Genomic DNA, 14138 nt, shown 5'->3' with positions numbered 1-14138 from the left:
TGATACTGGGGTTGACCTTGAGTTACATATTGAGTCTGGGGTTGACCTTGAGGATTGTACTGTTTCGTAGGTATGTACTGTGCTTGAGGTTGCCCCCCAGGCGCAAATTTGGTACCTTGAGGTTGCCCCCCAGGCGATAATTGAGGATTTTGAGGCTGCCCCCCAAGCAGTAACTGGCAACCTTGAGGTTGAGGATTAGGAATAGTACCTGACATCATGAGAATATCTTCTACACTCAACAGCTTAGTACCATTATTTCCAGTTAATAACCCTTATTCAATGGGTTGAGGAGACGCTCCCGCAAAAGTACCAGAAAGTGACTGATACCCAGAGGGAACAGAAGGACCGCCATACAAAAAGGATTCTGGCAACTGAGAAAACATGGATGACTGTCTTGACATATTTAACAGAGGATAGTAACCTCTAGGTGTTGGGTGATAAGGAATACGAGGTGGTGAAAAACTTAGTCCCGGGTTTTCCAAAAAATTTGTCAATGAGAGATACCAAGCATTGCTCCTAGGTGGACTGTAAAAAATTGATTCACGCTCCCTAAGTTCGATAACAGGTTGATTTTCAGGGATAGGGATGCCTACTTCTTCTTCCGTAGTAGCAATTTCTTCAATAGCTATAAGTCCAGAAGGAAGATTTTGGGTAATTATTCTTTCTACCCTGGGTGAACTAGGACCACTAGAAGTTGGAGAGGTAAATCCTGATGTTGGAGTAGCAGCAAATTCACTTTCAGGTTTGGATATTTCAGGTTCCTCACCTATATCACTAATAGATGAAAAGCTACTAGTAATTTCGGAAACAGACACCGATTGTGGATTATAATCTGCTACTAAAGCTTGAAAATCAGGATGTACCACCAAAGAAGACTCTCCTTCTTCAGGTGACCCAACTCTACTGTCTCTAGGAGTTACGAGGGCTCTTAACCCTTCAGGCTGGCTCAGTGAAAACTCAGGAGGTTGGCCTCGAAGTCTACGGGACTTCTTCGGTAATTCAGCCACGATTAAAAAATTTTAACTACTTCACACGAAAACAAAGTAAAATCTCAATGAAAATCACCTAAATCCTCTAAAGAACCAAACAAATTTGAATCACATGCCTAAAGAATCTAGGAGATCAAACCACACACAAACAGTAACTTTCCGTACTAAAAACACTAGTTGGTTATGAAACCCAACGTCGTAGAGTTTAATACAGAAATGGCGGTTTGAACAGTTACCCTGGCAACCTACTTAATGAATAGACTGGCACAAGTTCCTTCACTAAACCATCTCGAGTGAAGATAACCCCCTAAAAAATCCAAGTGAGTCTAGCCGATGTCTGCTCCAGGTATAGTGGGATCTTCCCACCACTGTCACCTTACGAAGAATCCTATAGAATATGGTCACTAAGGTTACCAACGGAAACAAATATACCTGGGGGAATAGTCTGAGATCCAATACGCACGCAAGGGTAGAGTAACAAGCTCAATCCCCTTGAAGGCTCCTTGACATAATCCAAGGTTTACCAACAAGTGACCCCAGGCTCCTCGAAAATGGTTAATCCGAGGTTTACCGTTTTTAATACGTGAATATCTGGCATCGTTCCCAATGAGGAAGGATTGATTCCCACACTGGTTCGGACACGATCTCGTGCTTCTCCTTTAAGTGGAGCTTTCCCAGAGCATAAATGCAACAATTGGATTTTCCTCCTATCGCAAGATACAACTACTTGTTTGTTTTACTGTCATGGAGAGTTAATTACTCCCTACTCCAAGACACTAGCCTAAGCTATGTTGGTGTATCAGAGCCCTAGAAATAAAAATATTACTAGATAGATTTTACTTTAAGCGTTATTTTTATTGGTTTTTGTTTAAGTAAAGAGGTGCGGAGATGAAACTCGTGGTATGAAGACTCGACTCGAAATCACTAAAAAATGCACTTAAGATGATTAAGCAATCTTTTCCCTTCAATGAGCTTCTAGCTAGGAAAGAGTTTGAAAATGAAAATACTTGTAAATACAAATCTTTCTTAACCAACAAATTAAAAGAAGAGTTTTTTGTCTTTTCCAATGCACTCAAAACGAGACAACTAGTTATTTTCACAAAAATTTCCCTTTTCTTTCAAAACACTCAAATACTACAAAAACAAACTTTTTCCAAAAGAGATTTTTTTATTTCTTATAAAACACTCAAAACTATGGAACTAACTAATCTTGAGATCTATAAACTATAAAAAACTATTTGAAGTCAAAGCTTACAAGATGTATTTTTCAAGGATGTTTTACTTAGCTATAAGCAAACTAAGGACTAATTTGTCCAGAATCACAAATCAGTAAAAAAACAACCAATTTTTGTTTTCTTTTCTAAAAATGAAATCCAAACTTTTAACGCAATCCTTTTCGAAGTTTCGTAAAGAGAAAACACAAGGTGGATTCCTCAATAAAGGTAGATTTTGCAAATGGTCAAACTCATAAGAAGGCTAGTAAAAACCAAGGTGATCTGAGGCTTCTACAGCTTCTAAGCTCAGAGCTACTACAAGACGAAAATGAAAACCAAGCCCAACAACCGAAACTTCTAGGAATTTCACCTAAAACCCTAACACCAATGGAATTAACCTAAGAAAAGCTTCTGACAGGTTATATGCAGGTCTGGGCAGGGGATAATAACATCTAAACAAAAACTAAGCTGACTAACAGAGAAAATCATAGGTTTTCCAAAATTTTGACAGGGTCCGCAGGCCCACAGTTCACACCGGTGCGGTACCGCTCTGTGCTAAAAGCAAAAGTGTGGATAGGTCCGCACTGTGTCCCAAGCCGAGGGTGTGGTCCTCTCCCAAAGTTATGAAAAACAAAAAATAATCCTATATCTACTAAATCTACCCAATTCCACACACAACAAGCCAAAAACAGAAACAAAAACACAGTTTCTCAGGTCAAAGTAAAAGCAAGGAAAAAATCAAGCTCTCTAGTATGGTCGCCATTTTGTCACACGGAATGAGTCGATCTTGCGGACAAGATAGACCTTCCTAGAATCTATTGATATCTAGTGACAAGCAAGCCAATCAAAAACTATCTTTCTCTAAATATGCAATTATAAACAAAGGCAAACAAGTGTTTAGGCCTACCTTGGGTCCAATGCAAGTTTGTGGAGGCCTCGCTCCTTTGATCCAAATGAGCTCCCTTGTAGCGAATCTGCAAACACAAACAAGAAAACAAATTAAATAGCACCTAAAAAGCCAATATTATAAAGCATACTTAACATGATGATCAAGGAATTCATGAAACAAATGACATAAGACAATTCGTTGAGAAAAATGAATCTGATTATATTAATTCAAATCAAAGAATAACTTTACAACCTATGCCTTGATGTTGTACAAGCTCCTCCCAGGGTCCAACAAGAAGTCTCCTCTACTTTGACAAGTTTCACTCTCTTCCCAATAAAGCCAAAAAGGTATGTGATCTCTCCTCTCAAGCTTAACTAAGAAGTCTCAATTCCACCAGTATTTACCCTCAAAAAAGTTTAGCTTCTAACCTCCCTAGCAACCAGTCCAATGCCTTAATTTATAGTGCAATGGAGGGAAGTTACTAGGTCCTCCTTCAAAGGGATAAAGTCCTTCTTCAAAGGGATAGCTCCTCTGATCAAGGGATTAGCTCCTTCTCTTTTGGGATGCATGAACCACCTAAGAGCGACCAATCCACGTCAAAATTCCTTCTAGAATCATCTAGAATTAACCCAAAGTGAGTTTTTTAGAATAAACTTGCGCCTTTTTGGCTTTCACAGGGGTCTGCACCCACTCCTTTAGGGACAGAGCGGGCAGCTCCGCAGGTATTGTGAACAAGGGGTGCGGGACCGCAGACAACAGTGAAAGAAAGTGTGGAGCCAGAACTTTGTTGATTTTCAATGTCTTTCTCTCATTTTCAAAGCTTGACTTGAAGAGCTGAGGTCTGAGACTTGCTTAGGAGGATAGTACAAGTGATTATAGACCCATACTGACTACAAATAGTCATGGTGACTGTCACACCAGGAGTAGCTCCAGATTAGGCAAAAATCTGATTGATATATTTCATTAGGTAGCTATTGTTTATATACATGAATGTGACTAATCAGTTCATCTTCTTGATGACTGTTCACATTCCGGGTTCACCCAACCGCTGAGGATTAGGTGTCAACATTCCCCCCCTTAATCTGAAGGGATGTTGGTGAGTCCAAGCATCATTCTGAATCTTTCAAGCTTTTCTCTTCCAAGCACTTTGGTGAAGATGTCTGCAATTTGCTCATTTGTGGAACAATGACGAAGATGGATTGTTTTGGCCTCAACATGATGTTGGATCAGATGATATTTAGTATTGATGTGCTTTGTACGATCATGGAATTTTGGGTTCTTGGCCAACTTTATTGTAGAGGTGTTGTCAATCATGAGTGGAGTTGATTGTACTTGTTTTACCTACAAATCTTCAAGAATTTTCCTGAGCAGAACAATTTCTTTTGTTGCTTCAACTGCTGCCACGTATTCTGCTTCTGTTGTGGAATCTGCTGGAACTGATTGTTTGCGTGATCTCCAAGAGACAGCTCCTGATCCAAGACTCATAGCATATCCTGAAGTAGATACTCCAGTTTCTTTGTCTCCATCGAAGTCTGAATCAGAGTATCCAATCAAGCTGAAGTTGTCCACCTATGTATACTTGATTCCAAGGTCTTGAGTTCCCTTCAAGTACCTTAGAACTCTTTTTGCAGCAGACCAATGTCCCTCACAAGGCTTTTGCATAAACCTGGAGAGGATTCCAACAGCAAAAGAAATGTCTGGTCTGGTAGTAGTGAGGTAGATGAGACTTCCTATAAGTTGTCTATACTTTGTTGCATCCTCAAATTCCTTTCCTTCAATAGATGTGAGCTTTAAGTTTTGTTCCATTGGAGTAGAAAGAGGATTGCACTTTGTCATGCCAAATTTGTTTAACAAATCTCCAATGTATTTCTTTTGAGAAAGAAATATAGATTTTGGATGTTGGGTTACTTCAATGCCAAGATAGTAATGAACATAGCCCAAATCAGTCATTTCAAAACTTTTTCCTAATTCTTTCTTTATGGATGCAATATAGCTTTCATTGTTCCCTATCATTAAAAGATCATCTACATATACCACAAGATATACAACTGTTTTGCCAACTTTCTTGACAAATAAAGTTGCATCATCAAGATCAAAATGATTGAAGTTGAGTTTCAGAAGATGCTCAGTTAGTTTTTCATACCAGGGTCGTGGTGCTTGTTTGAGGCCATACAAGGACTTCACAAGTTTGCATACTTTATGTTCATGTCCTTTCACAGCAAATCCTTCAGGTTGGGACATAAAAACATTCTCTTTTAGATCTCCATTCAAGAATGTCGTTTTTACATCCATTTGATGGACTTTCCAACCGTTCTAAGAAGCTAGTGCAAAGAGTGTCCGGATGGTGGCCCATTTTGCTGTGGGGCAAAAGTTTCCTCATAATTGACCCCTTCCTTCTGTGCAAAACCTTTTGCCACAAGCCTAGCTTTGTGCTTGTCGAGTGAGCCATCATCTTTGTACTTGTTCTTGTAGACCCACTTGCAGCCAATTGGTTTGGTTCCAAATGGAGGGTCAACCAGCTTCCAAGTGCCATTCTTTATGAGGGCATCATACTCCTTTTTCATCGCTTCTTTCCATTCATCATGAGAAGCAACTTATTTGAAGGAAGTTAGTTCAAAATCTGTAGACAAGTTCAATTCACAATCATAAGTAACATCCATATCAATAGGTGAATTAGAGTCATCTACATCACCTCCATTTTGTTGGTTTGAATTTCTGGTTCTTGTTTTTCCAATTTCATCAGGATGAACACTTTCAAGTGTCTTTGTCAGCCACTTTGGGGGGCCTTTCTGAGATGGTCCAGGCTGCTCTGTTGATTGAGTTGGGACTGAATCAAGATTGAGTCTCCCAATTATATCAATTACATCACTTAAAGGATCATCCGGTGTTGGATTTTCATGCAGGGGAGATTGTTCTTTAGAAGAAGATTCCACATGTTGATCTAGTATAGGAATCCCCCCTTCAAGATGTGGAATCTGATTGTCAAACTCTTGAAATGATTTCATTTTTGTGAATCTATCCAAGCGATCAAGTTGCCGCTCAACAACACTATCAAATTGGATGATTCAAGAAAAATGACATCTCTAGATACAACAAACTTTTTATTTACTTCATCATAGAGACGGTGTGCTTTAGAGGTGTTTGAATACCCCAAGAAGATAAACTTACGACTTCTAGCACCAAGTTTGTTTCTATGTACCTTTGGTATTAAAGCATAACAGGTGGAACCAAAGATCCTGAGATGTTTTACCGAAGGAACATGTCCATACCACAATTCATAAGGGGTCTTGTTTCTTATAGCACTAGATGGACATCTATTCTTTATATATACAGCACATAGAACAGCATCAGCCCAAAACATTATCTTTACATTTTTGAAGAAAAGCATGGATCGTACCATATTCAAGATTGTTCTATTCATTCTTTCAGCTACACCATTCTGTTGGGGATTATAAGGCACAGTTGTTTGATGTTTGATCCCATGTTGGCGGAGATAGTTTTCAAATTCATTTGATGTATATTCTTTTCCATTATCAGTGCGAATAGACCCAATATGAGATTGTGCATCATTTTCAATCCACTTATGAAAATTCTTGAATGTTTGAAAAGCATCAGATTTGTTCTTCAATAAATAAACCCAACACATTCTGGTGTAATCATCAATAAATGTCATGATATATTTATTTCCATTTGCAGAAGGAACAGGCATTGGACCACATAAATCTGAATGAATGAGTTCAAGCTTCCTATGTGCTCTTGAATGTGAATCATGAAAAGACTGTTTGCTATGCTTTCCTAGAATGCAAGCATCACATTGCTTATGTTTCCTAGGAATTGTAGGCAAACCAGCAACACCATTTTTCTTCAATAAGCGAAGACTGTCATAGTTTAAATGTCCAAATCTAGCATGCCATAATAAACTTGATGGAAGTGTACCTTCTTCATGATGAGAAATATATGAGAAATGTTGTGCATGAGCAGAGGTTCCTTGCAGTTTAAGAAGTCTTTCTTCTTCTATTCCCCTCATGACAAGTGAGTGGTCAGATGCCTTTCTTACCTAAAGCTTTCCATCAAACATATGAATGGAGTGACCTTGCTGGCAGATGTGGACCAAGGACAGCAAGTTTCTCTTGAGCTGTGGGAGGTATAGAACATGTTCCAGAAGAAAGTCTGGAAGACCAGGCAGTTTAAGCCTGATTGTGCCAAGCCCTGATGGCTTGATTTTTGACTGATCTGCAAAGTATACTGCTCCATCAACATTGTCAGTGAAATCTTCAAAAAAATCTTTCCTATGAGTCATATGACAGGTTGCTCCTGAATCAAGCAACCAATCATTTTTCGAGGAAGCAAGTGAAGCATTAAACAAATCTTCATTTACTCCAATGTTACATTGTGCCTCAATATAGTGAGCGGATTCAGGTACTTTACCTTTGTCTGTATCATCAGTTTTACCTTTCTGCTGGTTTCTTTTCTGCTCAATTTTGTCCCATGGTAGTTTGCATGTAGAAGCATCATGTGATCCATTTCGTTTGCAGCGAATGCAATGCAGATCTGCCTTTTCTCCTTGAGAAAGTCTGCCCCCCCTGCCTCTAAAGTATCTTCCTCTTCCTCTTCGTCCACCTCTTCCTCTTGTAGAATCTTGAGCAGGATGCTTTTCTTTATGAGCAAGGCAAACAGTCTCTTCAGAAGATTCAGGGACTGTCTTCTTTCCAAAGGCTTTCTCTCTTTCAGCAAACTTTTTCACAAGAGAGTCAAAGGTTATATCTTTAAGATTTCCATTTGCTTGTAAAGACTCAAGATAATTGGAGTAAGTAGGATAGAGTGCCTTGAGAAAAGCAATAAGAGGGATATCCAGCTCAACTTTAGTGGATTTGATATCATGCATTATGGATTTAACTTCAGATGCAAGAGCAAGAGGATCATTATTTTTTAGTTCAAGAGTGAAGAGTTTAATCATGAGCTGAACAACTTCAAGTGCAGAATGTGAGTCATAGAGTTCTTTGAGCTTTTGTAAAGCTTCAAAGGCAGTTGAATATGATGAAATATGGCGACTTACTTCTTCATTGACAGATGCTGCGATTAATGCATATGCTTTGTTGTTCTTGTTATCCCAAATGACGAGCTCTTTGTCTGATGTAGGCTGTACTGGGTCATTGTCTCCTTCTCCGACACACCAACTCATTGAAGATGAGGGTGTGTTTTATCATCCGGGACCATTCAGGATAGTTCTCCTTGCCAGTGAGAACTATTCCTACCATAGAAATGATTGAATGCATTCTGTAAAAAATTACTTCTACTGCTGATAAAAAAAAACTTCTGCTGATAAAAACTTCTACTGATAAAAAAGTGAAATTGCACTCAAAAAAGTATTCTCAAAGGCTAAAACTTTATGCACCATATTTTCTTCAAATCCCTCTAATGTTAGATAAAAGCATCCATAATAATACCAGCTGTTCATCCACACATAACTTAAATACTTTCGAGATTATCTGAATACTTATTATAATGATGCAAACTCGGTTTCACCTTATACTTATTACAATGACACAATAAAATCGATGTCGCACTTATCGACTGCAGCTCTTAGTTATAGGACTGAATCTTTCCACACACTGCCGGAAACGATGACCGCCAAGTCCAAACTGATGTAAAAGGACAAGATTACAACTTACTCCACGGTTTATGCACAATATAACTCAGTCCACGGTTTATATAGTCCATGGTTTAGGGTGGTCTGGAAGTGGGTTGCGACTACAATGGCGGAGCCGAACCGGAAAAATGGACACCCCCCTCCTTTGATTAGGAAAGCAGGCAGATATACGGTTTTTATTAAGCTCCCTCCCGTTACTCCTATACCCGCAACTGCCAGTCCTAAGCCCAAGAATGCTGTGGACGTAGAGGCCCAAGCCTCTCCTGCCCCGACTAGCTCACCGGAGACATTGGTCGGCTCTGTTTTGGGTTCGATTTCGAATGCCGTTGCTAACATCCAGCGTGTACATTCAAGGGTGGATGAGTATCAAGCGGATTGGTTTGGGCTGAATTAATCCAAGTACCAATGGGCTCTGAATGATTATTTGGAAATTAAAAAATATGGAAAGACTGTCGTTTCCACAGTTTACATACCATCGCCTTCATCCGCTTCAAATCTTCACACATCTACAACACGTTCCATAGATCACGACCACGGTTTATGTACATTGAAATACCATTGCCTGGACGAGAACGGAATATACACGGGCCAGTTCACAACCTTTGCTTTCTCCAGCTTTGTACGAGCACTGGGGGAATCCTCATTCAGAGTGGCGAGAGAAAAAAAATGTTTGTCACAACAGTGCAAGGAAACCGAAGCTCACGGCCCTCTTACCGTTACAGGACATGGTATGCGTTGGTGCCTGCCAGAGGCAGTGGCAGCGCTGTGTCAGGACAGAGGCAGTGCTCAGGAGAATGCAATGCAATGGAGGCAAAGCATTTCAGAACAGAGGCAGTGGCAGAACGACAGAGGACAACAGCAGAAATGAAGGGAGTTACGACTATTTTAAGAACTGGCTCTGATACCATGTCAGACCAGGAGTAACTCCAGATTAGGCAAAAATCTGATTGATATATTTCATTAGGTAGCTATTGTTTATATACATGAATGTGACTAATTAGTTCATCTTCTTGATGACTGTTCACATTCCGGGTTCACCCAACCGCTGAGGATTAGGTGTCAACAATGACGATATTTTTGTGTAACCGAGGGAAATAATTTTAGTTTCTGGGGGTTAGTGGTATAGTCATATCCTCTACACAACACGTCGAATTCGAATAAAAATGCATCTGGATCTTTTGATGTAAGGCCATGGAATGTATGGATATGTTGGAGAGGAATTGCTTTCATAGGTGCATTAGCTGCAGTATCGACAATGGGGTATTGCAGTGTAGAGGTTTGGGTGTTTGGCTGGTTCTGGGCCATTTGGTCAAATATATGCCAATAACCTTCTGGGATGTCTAGGAGGGTATTCCTAGGTTGTTGAGGGGGAATGGCTCTAACGTGAATGGCCTTAACAACACTTCCTTTATCTAGGATGATGGGAGTGTCTAATGTCTGGGAGGGTTCAGGTTCTTGAGTTTCTTCAACTTCGTTATATATGATTTTTGCAGCACTTCCCTTATCTGGGCTGCTTAATGGTTGTATTACCCCAGATGACATTTTGGTTCTTCAGTTTCTCCTGTTTCTCCTCTTCCTTCACAAATATTGCTAAGGTTCCCTTCTTGCAATGATTTTGGGCTAGAATTTTCAATTTCTTGAAAATCTTGCTCTTCGGTTTGACTATGCACCTCAGCAAAAGCTACAGATGGTGATCCTATGGCCTAAAAGGAACTAGTAGGCTGTCTAGAAGTAACTTTTCTAGGTCCTACTGAAGGCTAAGATTCTGCTTTTTTAAGGATTTCGTCTATAAAGGTTGATCGGCTAAGGGTCACCAGCCCCTTAGCTTTATCGGGCTTGGGTAGAGGTTTGGGATTCTTTTCAAGCTTTTTCTACTTATTCATGCACTCAAATCAACTGCTAAGTTCTACCCAAACAAAATAGTAACAAATCTGTAGGAAAGCGGGCAGGGGAGTAGGGCTATTACATAATCCACATGCAGGTTCTTACCTTTCGTTTTTAAAACCTAGTTCTTTCCTAACAGGTTCTTACACTATTCTGGAAAAGAAACAAATGGCTACACTCTTGCTCGGCAACAGCGCCAAAATGTCGAGTTGTAAAAAGGGTCTTTTTCACCTCTATTTACCCCACATTAACTTATCAATCCAGGAACTATTTGTTATCTCAAAGAGTGGACTCAGTTTTTTTGAAAAGTGCACAACAAGAAATGCTTGTTGAGAATGCAACAAGATGATGGAGCTTAGTGAAAAGAGTCGCCTTCACTAAGTGGGCCCATAGGCAAATTATGGCGCAAGTTCTATTTTTGATCACAGTGTGGATGATCACAGTGTGGGTGATCATAGTATGAGTGATCACAGTGTGAGTGATCAATGTCTATTTTTAGACTGCCTATCAAAAATAGAAAAGTCAAATATTATTGTCTCATAATAATATTTGGACTATAAACTTGATCTTATTCTCTTGGAGCACTTCAGGATGAGCTACGGATGTGGTACATGTAGATCCCAGAGGGAAATACGTGGTTACCTATGGAATGACTAATATTTGCATGCAGGACTTCAGTTAGAACTCAAGTGAGTTGAGTTTAGTGGACTGGAGGTGCAGTTGATGGAGTTGTGTTCAGTTTAGCTTTGTTAAACTGGTTGTATTTAGTCTAACTGATTAATAGAATAGAGATGAGTTGGGTGAATTAGTTATTAATTCATTCACAAGTTATTAACTCATAATGCAACTATAGAATACATCAGTTAACTCAGTTGCATGTCAGTGCATGTTCAGTTCAACAGGGACAGGTGTTAGAGGATCAGATTGCTATCAGTTGTGACTATATCTGTGCATGATGATTTTCACAATCAGAGGGATTGAGTATGCCAATGAATTGGCCAATATCAAGAATTGTAGCCTGTGCTCACGTCCAATAGAGTGTGAGTGATTATCTGCAGGTCAAATACGAGTTTAGTAAGCCATTCTCATCAATTCTTGAGCAGGTATTGAGCTGTGGAGGCAGGCAAGCAACGGGGGAGAATTGGAGATCGGATCTGAGCTGTATTGAGTGTAACAGGTGGAGCGGGTACTGGATTACTTGCGATAAGCATTGTACTTTGTAATGTTACATGATTCAATCAATATAATATACAGATAGTTGGGGTTTTTAGCGAGATGCTTTCCCCGGGATACATATTGTGTTAATGAGTTTGATTGATGCTTCTATGTACGCCTGTGAATGTTTCTGCTTCTGTAAATTGATGATCAACGTAGAGGAGGTTATGTATTATGCATGTTTCGCTTATAAGTGTATAATTAGGATAATCTCTGTGAATATGTGTCATATTATTCAAAATTTCTACATGGTATCAGAGCGAGCTGATTTGTAGAAGAAGTTCTACATGATATCAGTGTTGTATTGATCATCAAATCTATTATTCAGGAAGTGTTTACATTTTATTTCTTCAGGCAGAGTCTGTGATCGGGCCAGGTAGCCTCTGGATTCATCCTTCTTTTGGAAGGTGAGATATACGGTGAATTCCCATACAGTCGATCTCTGTACAAGAAATACTTTGTTCTCACGAATTCTAGATCGGAAGTGGTTGAGTTTTGAGCTGGTGGAATTCGAATTTAATTCAAAAGCAAGAGCGAAACTTAGAAACATTCAATGTGAGAATGGAGACAGTATGCCCCAGTATCTCACGAAGTTCACCCAATGCCGAGATGAGCTGGGAAGTGTAGGGGTGACTGTCGGATGAGGATGGTGAGTCTAGCACTCCTTGACCCTCCTAAGAGTTGGCATAGCTACCAAGACTCAATGAATGGAAGGGAGAAACTACCAAATTGGGAATGACTATGGTCAGATTTGATGCAGGAGGAGATTAGACGGAGCACCAGAGATGGTTCTTCATCCATGCAGAATGAGGAGAACTGTGCCTTAGCGAGTAAGGCGAAGAAGGGGAAGGGGAAGGTTTCTCTTTCTGAATCCAATTCTTCCAATGATGGGAAGAAGGTTGACAAGGCGAAGGTGAGATGCTTTCGTTGTCATGAGTTGGGTCATTATGCTACTAATTTCCCAAAGAAGAAGTCCAAGAAGGGATCCGGGGAAGGATCTGAAGGTGAGGCACTTGCTTCACAGTTTGAGTTGGATTTCACACTCTTCGCATGCATGGTTTCATCCATGATGGGAAGTGGTTGGTTTCTTGACAGTGGAGCTTCTTTCCACATGACCGGTGACAAAAGTTCGTTCAGTACTTTGGAGGAGAAAGATCTCCAGATACTCATAGGGATGGGTAATGATGAGAAGTATAGTGTCTCAGGTATAGGCATGGTTATTTTTCAGAGGGAGCATGGAGCTCACCTTACCTTGACCAATGTCAAGTATGTACCAGGACTGAAGAGAAACTTGGTGTCGATCGCGATGCTGGAAGACAGAGGCTATGATGTAGTCTTCAGTAAGGGAAAGGTTTTCCTTAGACACATCATCACTAGACATGTGAAGCAGATTGGTTCACGGGTCAAGAACTTGTATGCTCTTGAGGTTCAAGATGCATGCAAAGCCTTGAGCAGCGAGGCAAATAATGGAGACTTGGTGGTTGAGAGGGAGCGTATATTACCTCTCAACATGCAGAGCCAGAAGAAGTCTTAGACGATTGTGGAGGAGCCACGATTGGTGCAGCAGCTTCAGGAGGTTGTGGAGTAGCCACAATAAGGGAAGCTGAGAGGAGACCGAGTAGAGACATCTACTCATGCAGAGACCTCCAATAGGGGGAAACTTCGAGCCAGGTGGGATGAGGGATCACATGCAGCCATACCTCCAGGTAGGAGGTGGGGTGATGTGGATTGATTGTCCCAAGGAGGAGGGGCAGGATCCTTGAGGTACCCAACCTCTTGGATGAGACCTTGCTACGGGAGCCCCAGATGTGTAGTAGCAGGAACTGACTGATTGGGTAGAGACAAATGCAGATGGAGCGGCATAGAGAGCGACAGTGCAGGGAATCCCAGGACAGTGCATAGCTAGCAGGCTGCAGCAATGCGAGAGGCACAAGTGTTTTGCACAGTGCTAGGTGGAACAGAGAGGTGTGTAATGGTGTGAGATGCATGGAGATGTTGCAGTAGCGCAGATGTCAGAGAGGGAGCACTTGTCAGCAGCAGGTAGAGCTTCAACATCAGAGGATGTTTCTAGCCCAACAGGGAGGTCAGTTGGGAGGTGCAGTGCGGATGCAATGTTGGGAGATAGAACCAGCAGCAGCACGGATGCAGTCAAAGATCAAAGTGACAGAGGCTAGAGCAGCCAAATACTAAAGAGCACAGAGATGCAGAGTTTCAGTCGACAGAGGCAATAGCAGTCAGAGACTTTGATGACAGAGCAAGTGGACTGGCCAGATGTGTTGCATGGAGAACATTCCAGA

This window comes from Pinus tabuliformis, chromosome 5_2 (assembly GCF_031772625.1).
Source record: "Pinus tabuliformis cultivar Carrire ecotype Pingquan chromosome 5_2, CPIR1, whole genome shotgun sequence".
NCBI lineage: Eukaryota > Viridiplantae > Streptophyta > Pinopsida > Pinales > Pinaceae > Pinus > Pinus tabuliformis.
This window is presented reverse-complemented; position numbering follows the sequence as displayed.